Source organism: Pseudochaenichthys georgianus, chromosome 18, assembly GCF_902827115.2.
Source record: "Pseudochaenichthys georgianus chromosome 18, fPseGeo1.2, whole genome shotgun sequence".
NCBI classification, from domain to species: Eukaryota; Metazoa; Chordata; class Actinopteri; order Perciformes; family Channichthyidae; genus Pseudochaenichthys; species Pseudochaenichthys georgianus.
In genome coordinates, this window is record NC_047520.1 from 18,455,821 (window position 1) to 18,461,684 (window position 5,864).

The 5,864-nt window shown below is 39.5% G+C and overlaps 1 long non-coding RNA gene across 1 annotated transcript; it reads left to right on the plus strand.

Moving 5' to 3' along the window:
* Positions 1-3,636: 3,636 nt before the first annotated feature.
* Positions 3,637-5,076, plus strand: LOC139435715 (uncharacterized). Its single transcript, XR_011644928.1, has 2 exons — positions 3,637-4,708; positions 4,929-5,076. It is a non-coding gene; the product is annotated as an uncharacterized lncRNA (long non-coding RNA).
* The last annotated feature ends 788 nt before the right edge of the window (positions 5,077-5,864 follow it).

Sequence of the window (5,864 nt, forward strand, 5' to 3'; positions counted from 1 at the left end):
GCAGCTAAAAAAGTGGCTTTAAAGGGGCCCTATTCTGCTAATGTTCAGGTTCATATTAGTATTTAGTGCTTCTCCTGTGACATGTGTTATTTATTTGTGCTGCTCTTTAAAATGAGGACAGATGCGTATCTAGGGACAGCACTGAAATAGCTCAAAGTGTTATGGCTTGTTGCTCTTTTTATTCCTGCTGTGCCGCTATTTTAAGTAATGCAGCGTCTCTTCATGTTACTGATTGTTAGCTATGCATGAGCTACAGATAATGTATGTTTCTTCTCCCTGTGGTTGGTTTTGTCCTGATTTATAATGGTTTAATCCCCACTGCTTTCCTTCATTCTGTCACTTCTATACTGTAAGTCCTTTCTTGCAGAAAGATACTCTTTTTCTCTTATTGAGTTCCAGCAAAGTGTATTTTTTTCTAATCACACTGTCTCCCGTGCAAACCTCAGCAAATCCCTGCTGCTTCCCTGAAACATCCCAGAGACCCCAGCTCCTCTGAGACTGTCTGTAATTCCAATTATGAAGAAATATACGTACAGTTTATGTGCGTGCCCGTCGCCTGTCCCAGGGAAATTTCATTTTAATTAATCTCGGGAAGAAATTGGCAGCTCGGGCATCACAACGCTCATCACGGCTCCCTGAAGTATCCAATTTTCTGTCTCAATAGGCATTAAATTAGCAAGAACATTTCCACCTTTGTCACCCCGGCACACATAACAAATGAAATACATTTGGCTAGGCGGCATAATGGGGAGCTAATAAACGACGTGTTAGCCGGCACCTCATCACGTGTTAAAGAGAGGAAATATGCAGGGAGGCAGATTTGGGAAGTATGAGAGAGGACATTTTTGCAGCCTGTCCTCCTACAAAAAACGACCATATAGGTCGATTCAGCGCCATATAGATAGAAGAGTTACGACAACGGAAGTCCAAAAACGGTTATCATCACGTGGTTCATGTAGACGAGGATCGTTCCCCGGAAGTTCATGGCGGGCAATGTGAATGCATTGATAACAGGAGATAGAAATACGATTTTTGGTAATTATTAGTGAATAAAGGTTTTGATTTGCAATATGTATACAACAAATCGATATGTGTATGTATTTACATCAATATGTTTTCAAAAATAAAATCGAATTTGCTAATATTAAGTGATAATATTAGGATTAGTGTGAACAACTAGTTTACATGTTAGGCTAACAGTGCCTTGGTTAAAGAGCCTGTTGCTGTTTATTTATAGCTTTGAATTCTTTCAAACCAATATTATCTTCTTAAACTTCTATGGTAGTCAGGAGCATCACTTTCTAATGTGTATTGATATATTTAGAGGGAGGGGATCTAAAGTAATGCTTTAAAATTCAGATTGGATTCATTTCTACCATTTTCTTAAATTCATGGTAGTTTCAGTAATCCCCTGGTAATTAAGGACACAAGTTATCTAAATGACTAATGTCGTCTTTATGGCTTTCAGAAAGGACAGGAGACCGACAGGTGACTATCAAAGGACTAGCAACAGCAGCAGGACTAGCAGCATATGATGATGATGATGTTAAATGTGTTGTTTTAGGAACATCCATTGCAAATACATGGAATTCAATAAACATTGAATAGCATATCATGCAGTTTGTCGGTGCCTTTTCCTCCGTGTTGTCCTGGTTTGATGTGCTGCCTGGGGATGCTCAAATCGCTCAGAGAAAGGAGTACGAATGTACGGCTTCCCCACTGACACAGAGCGGAGGAAAAAATGGCTGGCTCAAGTCAGCAGGAGCAATTTCACGACCAACAGCAACACAATATGTGATGTAATTATATACAAACACTGCATTTGCACTTTTTCACAAAACGAAAACCACACCATTGGGAAAGCTTAATGTTTTGTTTAATACAAAAAAACAGGGAAAGGCTTGAAAAACACAGAGTTGAGACTCGGGGTGCAGGGTGAGGGTCTCAGTGCAGGTATTCAGGCTCCATTGAATCCCCCTCTGGTTCTTGTGCTGAAAGAGGGAGTAACAGACAGGAGAAAGGGTTATACACACCTATATAGCACACCTATTGGATGGGAAATGCCTCGGGGCGATAAGGTGTTTACTTATATAAAACGGTAGTATTAAACTTACCTTGTGTTTTCACTCTCACTTAAGTCCCTCTCCCTTTGCCATCAATCCAGAATCAGCTGAGCTGCAACATTATACAGACAGGTAATAATCAACAGAATCACAAGGACACAATATGGCTCTGCTAAAAACACTCACTCTTACACGCACCAAAGTTATATTTATCTAATATTTAACTCCCTCCACCCCTGCATACAATCCTCTAATTCAACATGTTGGATGAAATGACATTAAGAGAACGGAATTTACAATTAAAAGGCTGTTCAGATGTACTGATAATATCCGCAATATAAATCTTTAAACTTCTTCTTACCTTTAAAAGTCCGTCACGAACGGTGTATTATGCTGCAACTCCACAGCTCTGCCAGCCTTGGCGCTAACTTCCGGGGAACGATTGAGAGGCTCCACGATCCGCCATTGCTGTAAAAAAGTGGTCCATTGGAGTGAACGGAGATGTCGTAACTCTTCTATTAAATGGCTCTGGGTCGATTGTTCAGCAGCTAAATACGACCCAGAGACACGTTTTAAAGTGTAGCCCCTCTAGTGGTCGTGTAAGAAACAACATGCTCCTGTCGATTGCAAACGCTCCGGAGGGTTGTTTATTCACAAATAACCCTCTCTGGAAAATCCTAAATTGTGGAATAGTTTGGCCATTAAAATGCTTTTTTATTAGATCTCTAGCGAGAAGTGTATATTTTACTTTTATAATCCACGTCCAGTGGATGTGTAGGATCTACAGTTTGATAGATATACGAAGATGATTTGAGGTCTCGCCAGGAGAACGTGTACTGTATATGGGGCAACTTCCATGTAAAGTTAGCGTGGGTGAAAACAGTATTTCCGGTCTCGAAGTTTTCATAATAAAACCGGAAGTATTCCCCACACTGTCAAATGATTACGCAGTGATATCTCCATTACTCATCCACTAAAAAACATCAGTTTATCCTTGTTAATTACACAATATTGATTGGTTTAAATTGTGTACAATGCTTTTGTGTTTTTAACCTTTGATTCGGATAAACAAATAGTTTTTTCGGAGTTTAGACACTACAGAGTTTCCGAAGACACTACACTACCCAGAATCCCCAGCTATCGTTTGGGACTACAACATCCGCCTTGCTTTACAAACCCCGTGATTAGCCCTCAAGCTCTGTGATTGGATATTGGAGTGGCAGTGCGACAAGGTTACGCTGAGCGTCAAAGCTCTTTGAAATGGAATGGAACCACGCCAGACTATCCAAAACTGGACTTGGACGGGTCCAGCCCGGCCCTCCCCCCCAGAATTACACTTGCTGGCTATAGAGAGGCGAAGTCACGCCCATCTACTTCCGGCCCATGGGACCCCGGAAGCGAAAAATTTACATTGAATTCAATGGAGAGAGAAAACGTATCTTTTGATCCCGTTTGAATTGTGCCACGAACTACACATATGATGTTTGTCAATCTTAAACAATAAGTTCCATGTCAAAAAAGTCACATTTTGTCGTAAAACTGTTGAAATATAAGACTATGAAAAATACGCGACTACAAAGACTACAAATCCCAAATCCCATTCTGGCTCGCGTAAGTGATGTCACAGGCGATAATGCTCCAAGTGGTTGCGACTCGTAATTAAAGCGAAGAAGAAGAAGAAGAAGAAGAAGAAGAAGAAGAAGAAGAAGAAGAAGAAGAAGAAGAAGAAGAAGAAGAAGAAGAAGAAGAAGAAGAAGAAGAAGAAGAAGAAGATCTCATAACTGATTATTCCCTCCAATAAATAAGAGATTGCTAAAAATAAATTCACTTTTACAAGATGCCTGTGTGCTTTGTACCAGGTTGTAATCACATAAGTGATCATACTTATAGATCATAGCTCGTTCTATCGCTTCCCGTCTGATGAAAGGACCAGGAGTCGTTGGACCAAACATATCAGGTAATACACATGTTGTGCATGGAACACAGTCAAGCTAGCTACATAGCTAGTAGCGAGCACGTTAGTTAGCATCACATTACTTAGCCTTGTCATTTGTATTAGCCTTAACATGAAGTAAACCCAAATGTTAAACAGTAAGAGTAGTCATGATGGTAAGTATTTTGTGAAACATTTGAAGAGGAGCCTATCGCCCCCTCCACCAGGTGCTAAGGGGGCGGGAGGTAGGCTAACGGCAGATTAGCATCTGCGATCTTTTCTACTTAATGCTATCTGCTCAAATGGTTAACATTGAACATTAAAAGATCAGGCAGTTCAGGGAGAGTCGAAGGAAGGAAGGCAGGCAGGCAGCTTTGCATGACATTTATTTATTTATAGAAGGACCATGCATACAAAAACATTAATCTCAGCAAAGAGAAGAGATGCAATATGCCAGATTATAGCTAATAGCTAATTTCCATCTGTGGTCCATTCTTCTGGACGTGTTTCATTGTGATGATAGTGAGTCAATCTGTTTGTTGGAAAGACAGTAGTTGAGTGATTACTGAGAGAACATTATTAAAAGAGATAATTCTTTAAAGTGTTGTTACTGACCTTTTTCTCTTTTATTTTCTTTACCTCACCTGTAACTGCTGAGACCCTGAGGAACATGCACACTGGACTGACCTGCTCTGGCAACCTGATTTCCACTGTACGTAATAGTATTTGGTTATGGTATATTATGTATATACATCAAAGGCACAATGCACCCCCCAGAGACACACATGTATTGAGTGTGATATTTTGCATAGGTCAAGTGAAATCATCTTTACATACTAGAAAACTGTAGGAGTGGCAACTTGTTTTGAAATTGAATTTTTAATATCCGATAATGAAGTTGATCTGTTTTCTTTATTCTTCTCTCTTCCCAGCTCCATCCATCACCATGCTCTGTTCCTGCAGGTCCTGCTTGCTAATCAATGCTTTATTTTTTTACACAATTACAAACAAAGTCAATGTATTGTATGACATGAAGTTGTGCTTCATTCGGAGTCAATAATAAATTCATTCTGCCTTCAACTGCACAATGACTGTGGACTGCACCGACATCCATGCAGCTGCCCCCCCAGTAAGATGAACCAAGCAAAGAGGGTCGCCATCATGCCCAAGGACATCCAGCTGGCGCGCCGCATCCGCGGAGAGAGGGCTTAGACTGACCTGAGACCAGCACACCCAAACACAACAGCTCTTTTAAGAGCCACCTACAGTTTCAAAGAGTTGCAATCCTACGTTATTATAATTATTAAACTGGTTCATGTGTCACTTAGTTTACTGAACCGTGATGAATGAAAGAAATGAGTGAGGTAGTGGTTTACTGAAGTTACAAAGATATTAATATCTGAGTAACAGGTCAGTGTAAACACAAGCTTCTGTCAATTATGGATCACTCAAACTATTTATATAAAAATATGTAATAAAGTTCTAAAACAAGTATTCGGTATATTCCTTGATAGCTTTTGGAGAAGGTTGTTTTTAAGTTTACTAAAATCTATCGTTTCAACTGTTTCACTTTATAAAAAGGAACAGGTGAGGAGAGCATCATTGAGTTTCTTATTCTGTCAGTAAATTATCCAAATGAAATGTTTATCATTATTTTATTCAACCCTAAACAAATTGATTGTACCTTTTTAATAATGACCTTACATGGTTAAGTTAAATTAACTTCAGAAAATCAAATCTGTTCTGAGAAAAAACTAATAAATGTTTAAAGATAGGAACTTGCCATCCCACTGAAAAACAGTCCGTAGAGATTTAAAGGCGTAGTTGTAGTTCAGTCCAACGTTTCATTTGGATTCATTTCTCCAACA